This window comes from Emydura macquarii, unplaced genomic scaffold, assembly GCF_026122565.2.
Source record: "Emydura macquarii macquarii isolate MOO-44397 ecotype Brisbane River unplaced genomic scaffold, CSIRO-AGI_Emac_v2 contig_2897, whole genome shotgun sequence".
NCBI lineage: Eukaryota > Metazoa > Chordata > Testudines > Chelidae > Emydura > Emydura macquarii.
This window is the reverse complement of record NW_027133034.1, coordinates 34,463,154-34,478,740: the sequence shown is the minus strand read 5'-3', so window position 1 is coordinate 34,478,740 and position 15,587 is coordinate 34,463,154.

Genomic DNA, 15,587 nt, shown 5'->3' with positions numbered 1-15,587 from the left:
GCAAAGCCAGTAAAGTCCAGGAGCTTGACTACAGACTAGAGGGGCATTGAGCTAGAACCCAGAGTAGAGGGTGGCCTAGGATCCCCTACCTGCCACTAGGGAGGTGGCACAGACCAGGCAATGGGAAATGGACCGCCTGGGACAGTTTGTGCTGGAAGACTTGATACCTTGGTAGGGGGAAATACGGAGGGTGAAAAAAGAGCACCTGGAGTTGCAAAGACTGGTGGGGAGAATGCCAGAGGAGGGCATAGCACCTGGAAGGAGCTAATATCCAGAATGACCAGGAGGAAGGAGTGGACCCTGTGACAGACCCTTTTCCTATGTCCAGAGAAGCAACTGCTAGCTTTTTTTTATTAACATTAGAACTATGCTAGGTATGTGTTCCTTATCTATTTAAATAATTGTACACTTCTATCCACATTAAGTTGCTGATGCCATTCTAATTTTGTTTGCGAATGTGACAGTTTGGGGCTTATATCTATGTCCCCTGTCTGATTTTTGTATAAACCACGTTGTATTTCAGCTTCTATTTTGAGTGTAAACTTGATGATGTCCTTCACTGGAGACTGTTAAATCTCAAGCTGGATTGCTTCATTGCCTTTGTTAGAGGGCCTGGTATCTGATCCTGAATGAGGGAGACATCAAAGTGCTATCATCTTTGAATGACTCTCTGTATGAGAACAATGGGTTTGCTAAAAAGAAGGACCAGGATAAAAAAACTGGTTTTCCCAGTTTGTCCCCAGTGTGCTGGAATTTGAACCATCTGAACAAGACTTTGAGGCTGGTCAGTGAATCACTCACACAGGGGACTGACAGTTGATTTAAGGGAAAGGACTGGTCAAGACCTACTATCTCTTACTGGCCACTCATCACCACGAAGCAGAAGGAGTGGGGGGACAGAAGAAAGGAGTGCATCTGCCCCCCACACAGACTGGGCATAAGGACTCGGAATGGGTGAGCATCGAATTAAGGAGGAAAGTATATAGGTGTGTGTTTGCATAGATCTGTATATTTCCTGTCTTGTTCAAGAGTAATGTGTGTATGTGTTTAAGAAGTTTCTTTGCAAAGCCTCTTGGTCTTTATTTCATGTCATGTGTTTCTTGTGTCATAAGTTAAACTGTGTCATAAATTAAATTGCCCATGAGGATGCATAAGTTACTGGGAAGATCTGGGGAATTCAGCAGTGGCTAGGGGGCTGGACTGTGGGTCTCGCCATCCCAGTCTGGACCATCCCAGACTGGGAGTCTGCACCCTGAGTGTGTGCCTGAGAGGCTAGATGCTGCCCAGACCCAGTGGGCTTGGAAGTACGTGGGGGTCCAAAAGTGGGGCCCAATACACAAGGGGATTCAGCCACGGTTGTAATTATTATAGCTGGCATGTTATGGCAGGTTTCATTATGTCATGTGATATTTCATGTGATACACTTTGTGCTGTATGTCATACACACAACAAAAATGTATTTACGTCCTGAAATTTCTTGTCAGAATAGTTATATGCTTTGGAAGACTTTTTTATATAACAGTCACTGGGGGGGGAAAGTTTGAAGCAATACAGCATCTGTTCTTTGGGCACATATCTTCTATTCACTTGTCAGTGTCTCAGTGACATTTGGTTTAAAGGTTTTTCATCATAATACATTTTTGTGCTCTTCTGAAACCTGACATAGAGAAGCTTCTGCTGATGGATGATTCGATGCTTAAATGAATGAGTCTCTGCTGATTTTGCAAGAGGTAGGGTTTGCCAATTCAAATACTCAAGATAAACCCCATCAGTGATTCCAGCTAGTCTTTTATTGTGGTTCCAGAATAGTTCATTTTTAGGGGTTTGGTTTGTGTGTACACACAGCTGTAGTAAGTCACTCAGTAACTGATGGATATAATGAATTTCTGTGTATTTGTTGAGCTAGAATTTGGAAATCAGTAAGAATATAATTCATGAAGTGGAAACTTTTTTAAACACAGGGCATCAGTTGTGATTACATTCCAACCCTTCAGTGAGGTGGCAAAATTTGAAGATGATACAAAACTACTCAAGATAGTTAAGTCCAACGCAGACTGTAAAGAATACAAAGGGATCTTACGAAACAGGATGACTCGGCTACAATAGCAGATGAAATTGAATGTTGGTAAATGCAAAGTAATGCACATTGGAAAACATAATCCCAACTATACATATAAAACGATGGGTCTAAATTAGCTGTTACAACAAAAGAGATCTTTGCATCCTTGTGGATACGTTTCTGAAAACATCCACTCAGCGTGCAGTGGCAGTCAAAAAAGCTAGAAGAATGTTAGGAATAATGAGGAAAGGGATAGATAATAAGACAGGAAATATCATATTGCCTTTTTATAAATCCATGGTACGCAGACATCTTGAATTCTATGTGCAGATCTGGTCTCCCCATCTCAAAAAAAAAAAAAGATATATTGGAATTGGAAAAGGTAAAGAAAAGGGCAACAAAAATGACTAGGGGTATGATAAAGCTTCCATATAAGGGGAGATTAATAAGACTGGGACTTTTCAGCTTGGAAAAATGACAAGACACAGTTCTTCACACAGTCAACCTGCAGAACTCCTTGCCAGAGAACATTGTGAAGGCCAAGGCTATAATGGGGTTCAAAAAAGAACTAGATAAGTTCATGGAGGAAAGGTTCATCAATGGCTATTAGCCAGATGGACAGGGATTGCTGTTTTCCAGAAGCTGGGAATGTGTGACTGGATGGATCACTTTATGATTACCTGTTCTGTTCATTCCGTCTAAAGCACCTGGCATTGGCCACTGCTGGAAGACAGGATACTGGGCTAGATGGAGCATTGGTCTGACCCAATATGGCCATTCTTCTGTTCTTATGTTCAAGAATCCCTACATATGTACTAGAAGGAAGGATTTACACATTGTTAATCTCTTCTGTGACATGTTCATGTAATGTATGAAGCATTCACTTTGGAGTAATGAATATCAGCTGGGATTACCAGTTGTATTTTAGCCAAGAAAATATCCACACATAGGTTTTTCACAGGTGACCAATATTTTCAAATGTAACTAGTATTCTGGGTTGTGCTGAACCTGATGGTCCATAAAAGGCTCTGCTATTCAGAAACTTTGAGAACCTATTCTCTGAAAACCAGGAATCTCAAATTGGCCACCCAAATTAGTCACCTTTGAAAATGCTGACCTAATGATGAGAAAAATATTAATTTCAACCTTACTTTATATATTAAATAGCAGCACATATTTGCTCATAATCCAGGTGAATACTAAATAAAGGTGTGTTTGATCATATGCTACATATGTTATGGTATTAGTGGCAAAGTATCAATATAAGTAAAGTGAACTCTTCCACAACTTTTAAGCAGATGTAGGTAAAGCTATGTTTTTTTAACAAGATATGGTTCACCCTATGAAAAAATAGCAGACCCCTTGCATTATATTGCAATGCAAAATGCATTATTCCTTGAAAAATGGAACCTGCAAAATCTCTCCAGAAAATAACTTTTCAACAGTTGCAACTATATATAAGAGGAGGTAACCATACACATCTTGGACTACTCCGAGATGATAGCAAGCGATTATGTAATTCAGACACACACCTTTGGGTACAGGAAGTCAACACTGTCTAAATATGTAAATCAGCTATGGTGTAAACTTGATATAGAAGTACATCACTATGTAGCCTGATCTAGTAGACCATTACATGAATAGGCTATATTTATGCACATAGTCCATTGACATCAATGAAAATACTTACTTGAGTATGTGTTTATAGGTTTGGGGCAATTGGTTCCAATCCTGCACTGAGATAGTGCAGAGATGCCCCATACCAGCAGAGAAGGGGTTACAGAGAGCCTATCAGCCCATCTAGTCCTACCCTCCTGCAGCTACAATCAATACCAAGCCTGGAGGGGGAATAAAAAGAGAATCTGGCTCAGTTCAGGGCTGACTGGCCAGGAAGGAGGATGGTTCTCTGCCTGGAGGGAGTGGTGCCTGCATGTTTGTGGAGAGATGGGTCTGCTAACCAGAGCAGTCAATGGGGAGGAGCAGTTAGATCCCAAGAGGCATTTGATGCACAAGTCAAGGACTGTTTGGGAACCAAGCTCAAAGGAAAGGGGAGGGATGCCCCGCATGAGGATGGGTGGCCTGTTATTAAGTTGGATTTGCTTTTTGTTTTTAGAATATTTCAGGGATAAGCTTCTCCAGCACACCTCCCCCACGCCATCCTCCCTAGAAGGGGATCGGATTGAAGGGACGATTAACCAGTGAGCTAGAGCCCATCTCAGTGAACAACAGAGACAGACAATTGTCAGGGGTGCATGGAAGGCCCCCAAGGAGGCACTGCTTCAGCCTCAGCAGTACAGAGATCTGCTAAAGTAGACAACTGAATAAACGTGGCTTTTCTCACATTGACGATAAACAGTGTCATATGTGAGACTGCTGTCCAGCAGAATCCAGGCAGCACAAGTTCAGGCACATAAGTGCTTGTGTGTAATATACAGATTCTATAAATACATATAGATATGTTTTAAGCATTTCATCCACTTTGTCCATCTTTCCTCAGATAATTCAGTTTGTAATTTAATTCAGGCAGTAAAAGTTCCATTTTTTCCAATTATTTTATTTTGTTGACCACATTTCTATAGTGGGTATTTGCTTTTGCAAACTTGAGCCATGACGCTGCAAACACTTATATGTGCAAGTGACTTGTGAAGGACAAATGTTACGGGTGAAACCTTTCTCAGTGAGAAAAGCAGATTCAGCTGCACCAAAACATTTTGCAAATTTGTGTCCATTTCACCAAAGTGTGTGTTTGAAAGAATTGGGATGTTTCATTTTGACATTTTTCCAAACAAAACATTTTGATTTTTTTTTCAATTCAAAATAACCTTTTGTTTATAAAATTCCTTTAATTTTATTTTTAATTGAAAATGTTAAATACTTGAAATTGCCACTAAATGCTTAACTTTAAGACAAGTGAAATGTTTGTTTGTCCTGATATAATTTATTTTTAAACATTTTAATTCTCTGAATAATTCATTTTAAATTCAATCTGAATTTTTTTTTGAGTTGCCAGCAAACCAAAAATTATGTGATTCATCCACCTCTGTGAGTGACTTTTTATGCACGTCAGTAGTTCCCTTATGTTCAATGGGATTATTCACATGGGTAAGTTTAAGTGCATGAAGCAAAGACTTGTCTCTGCATCAGTGTCAGTACAGACCTCCACAACCATGTGGAGTCCCATATGTTGCAGAACTTACTACAGCCAATGAGCTGGAAACATCTTCTTGGACTCTTCTTTAATCTGGTAGGAAGGATTCTTTTTTCTCCAACTGAAAATGACTGTTCAAACCATTCAAAAACAGCAAGTGGATCACAAAAATTCTGACATAACTATATTGGGGGTGATATATGGCTGGACAGCTAGAAATTGTGTATAATCCTTGATATGAGAGGTGATTTATGCTTCTGAGGATTATTCTTTTAACACCTCTTGGATACTCTGTGAATGCTCCTTGTTTCAAAGTGAGGAAGTCAACTGCTATTGACAACCCCCTTTCTTTTCTGATGCCGACAAGTTTAAAAAAAAAAAAAAAAAAAAGACACAGAATCTATTTGCATGAATGAGTCACCTTTCAAAACTGCTTTTTAGTTTCAAACACCTAAAATGTTAAGTGAAGCATTTTCCTGTAATAAAATGACATTAATCTCTGCATCTGCTTGAGCTACTGTAGTGCCTTATGGCATTTGTAGTTACAGGTCCCTCATTTCCCCCGTAGACTGGTCTGATGTACAGAATGAAAGACCAAAATTAAATGTTTTGATTCAGGAATGTCAGAATGTTTTCTTTTGATTGGAAACATTGAAATGTTTTGACATTTTAAAATTTAATTTTTTTTCTGAACTTTTGATTTCATGCAAAGTTTTGATATTTTGACTTTTTGTGGTGATTAGGGATGAAAATAAATATTGAAATATCAGAGGTTCCCATGGGACAGAAATTCCCTTTTTTTTAAATCAGTTCTACTTCCTAGCTTCTTCTCTATTTCCTGGTTCCTGGGCTGCCTCAGTGGCTGTGTAGGTAAGGGTAGCTATCCTTTGCTTGATGCTTTTCTGGCTTCAGCCTATCCTGATCTCCCTGTGGTTCCCACAGCCTGGTAGGGAACCCCCTAAAGTCTTTCTGCAATGACAGGGCTGGTTCAGACACTCCAGCTTAAAAATTGCCTAGCACTGATCAGAGAATACATTTTCCTGTTAGTAAACAAGTACTTATTTTCTTCTTACCATAGTCACCCTCTAGGGCACAGAGTGGACATCATTGATTATTTAAATAGCCCCAAAGAAGTAGTGTTAATGGAGGAATGCACAAGGCCAGTAATTCTCTGTCTTTTCCAGGAGTTTATAATGGCACAAATCACAGTAGTATCCAAGTGCATTTTTAAAGTGCTGTTTTCAATGTCTTAATAATGTAATAGTGCAGTGAGTTCAGAAGGTTTGGGAATTATATTGCTAGCTTATTGAAGGGAGTGTGTGTATATAGGCCTGGTACATCACTTCTTCTCCAGTAAAAGGGCAGACTAAATTAGTTCTAAATCCTTTAAAACATTTGTTGTATATAAAAAAAATAAATCCAGATGTAGAGATAGTTTGTATATCCTCTGATGGAACACTTTTCTGTTGTAGAAGGCTGATTCATCAAAATTGAAATATTTTGTGGAAAATTTTTTTATGAAATTGTGATGTAACCCAGACAGGTTCCATAGATTTCCAAAACCAAAGCCATCCTGGTTTCCTGCCAGCATACCTGCCTGGATACTTGGCAGCCTGGGCTCCTAGACTCCCTGCTCTTTGACAGCCCACCAAACAAGCTGATGGGGAGCTGAAAGCCTAGGAGCCAGGGCTCTTAAGATCCCAGACTCTCAGCTCCCTTGCAGTTCTCCTGGCAAGCTGCTGCAGCAGGGGACTTCCAAGGCATCCAGGTTCATGCCTCCACCAGGCAGCCTCAAAGGAAGCTGGAAGTGCTGTTGGTGCCAGATCCTGAATTTCCAGGTTCACAGCTTCTCAGCAGCCTGAGCTTCCAGAGTCTATAGATTGGGGGAAATCTATTAGGGCTCCATTCCCTTTCCCTCATAATTCTGAAATTGAGGGTGGGGTTGTTCCAAATCAGCATGAAATATCAAAATCCTCTATGAACATTTCTCTACACGGCTCTACTCATATGTTGTTTCAGAGGCACTTCCACTCTGTCAAAATAGAGTTCAATTATTTATCAAACATTTGAGTGTTTACCTTTGGATATATAGGATTTTTTTAAAATTTATTTGTGCTGTCAACATACTTTGATTTAGTGAAGACTAGAGTGAGTTTTTAAATCTTCTTAAACCAATATTACTTTCTCCACATCTATCTCTGCCAGTAGAGACAATAGACTACAATGTTTCAACTGTGTTTTTCCCAATGCATTTTTCCAAATATTAGCTGCATTACCAAATAAATCAAAAGTTCCTACCTATTCTCATGGAGTGGTAGAAAGTGTGAATGAAGAGTAAATAGGACACAGTAGAACATCCACACTTAAAGGCAACATAAAAATAGAGAACAAAGAGCTAAAATTAAAAAACTGCAGTGTTTCTTGTGATCAGGTTTGGTCTGGCAGTGGGTAAGACAAAGTGACTTTACACAGTGAAGCTTCAAACTGGATCTGACCTTTGAAAAATTCAGCTGTCTTCCACCCACAGCTTGTGCTGTTATTAACAGCAAATAACAAAGCTGCAGAAGGAGCATGAGGCAATTCTGAAACATGGAGAGAGACTCTATAGGCAGTGTTTATAAATCAGTGCTATGAATATGATTTTGAATGTACAGGAAAATGAATAGGACAGTCAGGCAATCAAAAGACAGCTCCTCTTAGGTTCAGGTTGTGCCTTGCTGTTCCCTAGCTACTCAAGGAATAATGTAAGCCCAATACTTCCTGGGACATGAAACATGAGAGGGGGTGAAAAGAGCAAGAAGGAGGAGGAGGCAGTTGTGATGGGTCCCCCTGGGGTACAACCTGTTACTGCTGTGACCTCTTAACTCTCCAGACTGTATTGTCTCCCACACTACTTTGCGAGTGACAAGCAGCAACCCCTCCAGGCACTGTTATCCCTCAGCCTGACAGTAGGTAGAGCCCTTTTCCTAGCTAGAGTGTATGAATGCTCCCAGAGCTAGTCAGGAGTCTCATAGAGAGACACACAATCCAGTCCCCCCCCCTCCCCCCAAATCACTGCCCTGCACCCCAAAGTTGCCATGTCCTGCCCTGATCAGAAAGCTGACTGCTGTAAGTTTACCTCACGGTTCACCCCTTCCTCAGTGTGGAGAAGACATATACCAACTTCTGTTATTTGAGCTGATATTTTTCCAAACACTTCACTGAAACATAATGTTTTAATTAAAAATATAAAACAGGTTTATTAACTACAGAAAGATGGATTTTAAGTGAGAATAAGTGGTAGGCATAACAGATCAGAGATAAGTACCAAAGAAAACATAGATAAACATGCAATCTAAATCTTAAACAGGATAGCACTAGGCAATATCTATTCTAGATTAAGCAGTTTTCTCACCCCACTTGAATGTTATGGTTCTCAGTATACAGGCTTCTCTCAAGAGCCTGGGTCCAATCTCATAGTTTTACAGCTTTCCTGTTGCTTTCAGCATAGATGGTGGAGCAGAAAGGACAAAGCATGCAGCCTCTGTTCCTTATTTTATACCTTTTGACTGTGTCCAGTAGATGTTAATCCAGGCATGTCCAGGTGCGCTCTACTGAGGTTGCCTGATACCTCACGGTGTTGCCTCGTGTGAGTGAGTCATAGGGTTGAGCAATGTCTATTGTATTGTCTTGTGCAATTGTCATTGTATTCTAAATCCTTTGTTTACAACTTCCCTCTGCTGGTTGATGGCTGCTGAACCCCTCCTGGGTGGGGGTGCCTCCTCTGCTGTTACTATCAAGTTTATAATATAGTGTAACAACATCAAAATCTTATAATTTGATACATACTAGTGATATGCCTATTTTGACAGCACAATGATTTTAGCAGATTATGACCTTTTATTAGATATCTTACATGGCATGCTTAATATGAATTATAAAAACTATACAGATTTGATCAATGTGGTGTTTACAGTTTGCTGCTTAGGGGTATAGTGTATCACAGTAGTGCTGGGATATAAAGTAGCGGGGAGCGAAGTGTGTTACTTTTCCTGTTAGGGTGTAGTAGCAGGTATATGTGAGGAGAAATTATTCCTTAGCTACTCTGCTGTTGAGTTGAGTGAGGAATAATCTATGTTCTCCTCCCCACCAATACAGCAGATGACAGGATTTTACCAAATGTTAGTGAAGTGCTGTTATGACAAAAAGAAGTACTGTGTATCTGTTATAAATATAATGAAATGTCTTCAGAGATTCCAAAACACAGGAAGCAATAACACACTGCTTTCTCTGGGAGATATTGCACTGTGAAGTGTTAGGTTATAGTACAACTTATCTTTCTACACTATATTATTTCCTGGCATGCATTTCTCAATTGCAAAACAATATTGTTTATGAAGTACTTTGTTTTAATTTCTATTCAGGATTTATTTAGACTGCCATAAAAACTGAATTAAAAATAACTCCATTTTATTTAATGTGACAATTGAATGCCTTACAAGAAAAAATAAAACCTGTTTTCAACAAAATGTAATATATACATAATTTTATGAAATAAAGTCATGCTAATTTAATAGACGGGATTGGTACTGCCCCATTGAACTCAATGGCAAAATGTCCATTAATTTCAGCACATAAAATCAACATTATCAATCCACATTTTCTATGGGTATAACTCCACTGATTTTGATAGAGTAATGCCAACAGAGATTTGACCCATCTTTTCTACATCATCCTATGCTACAAACCTCTCCTCAGAACTAATAAAGCCTCAGCTGGAGTACTGTGTCCAGTTCTGGGCACCACACTTCTGGAAAGATGTGGAGAAATTGGAGAAAGTCTAGAGGAGAGCAACAAAAATCGTTAAAGGTCTAGAAAACATGACCTACAAGAAAAGATTGAAAAAATTGGGTTTGCTTAATCTGGAGAAGAGAAGACAGAGTGGAGACATAACAGTCTTCAAGTACATAAAAGGCTGCTCTAAAGAAGAGAGTGATAAATTGTTCTCCTTAACCACTGAGAATAGGGCAAGAAGTATGGTTTTAAGTTGCAGCAAGGTAGATTTAGGTTAGACATTAGGAAAATCTAATAAACAGTAAGGATAGTGAAATAGTGGAACAAATTACCTAGAGAGGTTGTGGAATCTCTGTCATTGGAGGTTTTAAGAACATGTTAGACAAACACCTGACAGGGATGGTTTTAGTCCTAGTCACTAAGATGGTCACCTGTCTTAGTCCTGTCTCAGAGCAGGGCACTGGAATAGCTGACCTATCAAGGTCCCTTCTAGTCCAATATATCTATGATTCTATGTGAGCAATCTTTCCTCAGGCCAGTGTTCCTGTTGAAATCAAAGGGATTGGTTGTGTGAAAAAATATTATTCACATGAGTAAAGTTGGCAGAAAAAGATCCTTTCAATGATTAATTTATGAAAATCTCAAGGAAAGAAAAAAATCTTCATGTTTTGTATTTCATGTTTGTTTGGTTTTTTTAATTTGGTCTGACTGCAATTCTATCTTTGCAAGCCAAACAGTATGATCTGAGGATGCTTTTTTTACTCTCTGTAGGGAAGTAATTATTATACTGTATGGCATGTATTTTAAAACTAGTGACCTATAGAAGGCAAAATATTGCAAACAACTAAAACAGCACAAGCAGCACAAAATGCAAAGAATTTCTGCTTCACGTTCCTTGATAATCTATAATTGCAGCATACAGGATAGTGACATTCATTTTTCAGGCTTTCACTTACTGCAAACTGAAGTGGGAGAACACACACAGAAACAGACATTTGACAAGTTAAATGGACAGAGAAGTGCACCTGAAAATGAGGCTGCAAAAAGAAAATATTCCACAACACTTCATCATTTCATAAGTCTAATGGTGCAAGAGCAGCCATCCAACACCTGTTCCTATCCCAGACAGACCTCCTTGACTGCCAGAGAAATTGATGCTATAAGGGTAAACTGAGAACTATTTTCATAAGATCTTCAACTTCTATGAGCATTAAATATGATTTGTTTCTCATAGACCATGAACTATTTCCATAATCTAATAACCAATTTTACTGAAAATTCAGCAGTCAGTTTTGGGGGTGTTTTTTGTGTTAATGTTGAACTTTGAGGTGAACAATGAAGAACCAAGTAACATGAAACAAGCCTAATGACTAGTGATGGTTTAAGCCTATTTGCTCTGAAACCCAATTAATTTCTCAGATAATTTCTGCTCTCATTGCAGCTGTAGGGTTGTTTGTTTTTCCAACATTAGGCATTGAATCTTGCAAGGTGTTGAACATTCTGATCCTACAAAGCATTTGAGCACATGCTTAACTTTAAGCATTGACTTCAATAAGACTAATCACATGCTTAAAATTAGGCACATGTTTCAATGCTTTGTGAGACTGGGGCCAAAATGCTTAGCATCTTTCAGGATTGAGCCCAACATCTGTTTTAAATTAAACTTTAGTCTTTTAGTTTAATATCTGTTGTAGAAAATGCAGATTTAAGAAATCTCTAACAGAGAATATAGAATATAAGGACATAAGAGAGTACTAAGCTTCTGGAAACACTTGTTAAAAATATCTCAGCTGATTTAATCCTTGGTCTGATGCTATTTTTCCCTCTTGCTAGAAAATTAAATGCAACACAATGACATCTATTAGTGTCCACAATTGCCTGAGGCCAAAAGACAGTAAAACTACTTCCATTAAAGAAAAATAGGAACATCAAAGAGATATTTTTCTTTCTCACTTCCAAATGGGAGACAGATTTCCCGTAAATCTTCACACACTATTTCATTCATATTTGTAGATAACCTTTACATATTTCTAGCCTCTCAGTAAGTAGATTGATGAGAACCCATCACTCTAATGTTGCTCATAGTTACATTAGCATTTCATATAGCACCAATGTATTAGGCACAGAGAAAGGGAAAGCATTTTTGGACACCATCCATTTCACGTTACTTATGAGTATGATAATAGGTCACCTCTGTCCCAGCTCTTAGTATAGATTTATTTTTACTATCATCGATTTCTCATTTTATTTTTCAGTCATTTAAATGTTTTGGATAAGTGATCTAATTTGTAATCATTCATGTCATCTTTAGTTGCTCTTTCCTAATTTTTCCAGTGTTTCAGCTTGGATGTTTTTTCCCTACCATACCACATTCCCTGTATTATTATAGATTCATGATATTGAGTCCATAGTTGAAAACTGAAACATAGTTTTGCTATCAAATTTGGATGCTCTCCTCTTAAACCCTAACATTTTTTGGAGGGAAAAGCTCCTTTCTTCATAAAATTCTCATGTGTACTCTCTGCCCAGGTGATATTTTCTTTTTAAAGTTTGAAATTATTCAGACAAACCATTTCTGAGTTACAGTATGAGATATGAAAATCTGGGTTTCTTTTCAGTATTTAAATATGTATTAATGCTCTTAAGAACTGTCGCTGTGCTCAGTGCTGAAAGAAACTCTGGGTCTCTGTCTAGAGGAATTTATAATGTAAGGGTCATTTTGTGACCTGCTCCATTCATAGGTGCATGAAGAGTCAGGAATGGAACTGGTGAGGGAAAAAAAGTTGTCAAATTTTTTCAATGGAAAAATGCTGTTTTATTTTTTTATTTATTTTTTTTTCAAAAGTGATGAAAAAGAAACATATCAGTTTCAATGAACTTTGCATCAAAAAGGTTTCTTGTGTTCAGAATGGAATTTATGGTCAAAACAATAAAGACCCACCCATTACAGGATAGATAATAGCTCAGCTTGTCTGATTCAAAGCAAGACCTTGAATGTGGGTCTACCACATCCCAGTTGAATGCTGTAACAACCATACTATTAGTTGTCTTTTTTTTTTTTTCCAGGGTGGTGGGTGGGAGTGTATGCATCTTGTTTTTTCATGAGAATTTTTTTAAAGCCTCATTTTCATAACACATTTCAAAACCTCACATTTTATTTAGGAAACAGAATGTGTTTTCTTTCCGGCCACCCGTAGTGAGGAGAGAGCATGAAGCCTTCTTTTCTCTGGCCTCTGCACAAAGGCCACAGCTTCAGTCCTTGGCACTCCCCTTTCTATAAGAAATGTCCCTGATCAGCATGGCTAGCTATGCTAGTTATAGCTATGCAAGGTCCCAATTCAGCAAGGTACATAACCACATGAATAACTAAGCATGTCAGTATGCCCAGTGAAGTCAAATCACAGCCTCCACTCTTCTGGACATACTGGGTAGTTACAAAGAGACAAGAAGGAAGGCGCCTTTTTGCTTACTCCTACTGGAGGCTCTGTTTTCTGCACCAGGTGAACTCTGTTCTGAATATTTTTAATCCCTGAACATTGACAGACTGTTTTTAAGTCCAGTGAAGTTTGTAGTCAGGGTATCCTTTCCTGTCTTCTGACTAGCTGTTCGTTCCAAATAAAGCCGGTCAGAAAAATATAAAAATGTATTGTAGAGACCGTCTAAGTTTGCCAGTGTTCCGATGGCTTATCTGCTCGAGTCCTCAGCAGCCTGCTTGGCTCCTTAGTAGCCCAGGCTTCAGGGTCTGTGGCTCAGGGACAGCCTGCTATGAGGGCTGATTCAGAGTCAAGAACCTCAGGGCTTCCTTGGTCTGTAGCTGTGGGGCAGCCTGCCACATAGACTGCTTTAAAATTGAGGCTTCCAGGACTTGCAGGGACCATGTCGCTGGGATAGCCTGCTAGATAACCTGTCCTGGAGTGGAGAGGTTGATTGGTTTAATATCTTATCAAACCAAAGATATTGTATCTTATCATCCCTTTTCTGTATTGTGATAGATTACATGATATGAAGAGCAACAAAGGAAAATACAATAGTTATCTGGAGTAGAGGAAAACATAAAGATCTCAAATTTGCAGGTAACATTGTTCTGTTGGACACAGATAACAATACCATGGACAAACCACTATCAATGTCAAATATGAGGCCACAAAACTAGGATTAAGAACCACCAATGAAAAAAGTCGCCATCGCTGAAAGTGGAGTTAGCAATCATAGTACGTATGATTGATAGTGAAGAATACATCATGGTTAACAAGTCTGTATATCTTGGAAACACAATCAGTGGAAGGTGGAATCAAGAATTGGAAAGGCAAAGAGACCTTCAATAATTTTTTTTTGCTCTTCTCTGGACTTTCTCCAGTTTCTCCATCTTTCCCAAAGTCTGGTGCCCAGAATGGAACACGGTACTTCAGCTGAGATTTAACTGAAATAATTATTTCTCATGTCTTGCTTACAACATTTCTCCTAATATATCCCAGAATGTTGCTCACTTATTTTGCAAAAATATTACATTGTTGACTCGTTTAATTTGTGATCCACTATACCCCGCACGTCCTTTTCTGCAGTAGCCCTTCCTAGACAAGCATTCCCATTCTGTATTTGATTATTGATTATTTCTTCCTAAATGTAGTATTTTGCATTTGTTCTTATTGAATTTCGTTCTATTTATTTCAGACCACTTCTTCAGTTTGTCAAGACAATTTTGAATTTTAATTCTGTCCTCCAAATTGCTTGCAAACTGTCCCAGCTTGGTGTTGTTCACAAACTTTATAAGAATATGGATAGGTCTGTCAATGGCTATTAGCCAGGATGGGCAGGGATTTTTGTTTGCCAGTGTTGCTGCTCCCAAGAGCGAATCGTTTGTTAGCCGGCCGAGTTCGAGTTTTTGCATTTACTATGTTGTGTCCCCTTCTCGTCTGGATGGTAAGGAGTTAATTATCAGCCCGTGTTCTGCAGCTAGCTGATTGTTTAACATTCCTTCGTATCAGTCTGTGACTCGCAGTTAACTGTCTCTTTAAAATTAGTCTGTGCCTTGCAGTTAACTGTCTGTTTAACATTCCATCGTATTAGCTTGTGTATTGTAGTTAATTGTTTGTTTAAATGTGTATAAATAGTTAAAATTCTATATTATTTCTGTTGTCTTATAATAAAATCAGTTAATTACTAACCGACTCATTATTAACTCTCGAGGATCATTAACCTGTCAGAACAGCCAGAAGCTGGGAATGGGCAGTGGGATGGATCACTTGATGACTACCTGTTTTGTTCATGCCCTCTGAAGCGCCTGGCATTGACCTCTGTCAGAAGACATAATACGGGGCTAGATGGACCATTAGTCTGACCCAATATGACTATTCTTAATACTTTCAATGCTATTATCCAAATCATTTATGAAGATACTGAATAGAACCAGACCCAGGATATATCCCTGCAGGACCCTACTCAATATGTCCCTGCAATCTGATTGTAAATCACTGATAACTACTCTGAGTACAGTTTTCTAACCAGTTGTGCACCCACCTTTATAATAGCTCATCTAGGCTATATTTCCCTAGTTTGCTTCTGAGAAGGTTATGTGACACAATATCAAAAGCCTTATTTTAAAGTCAA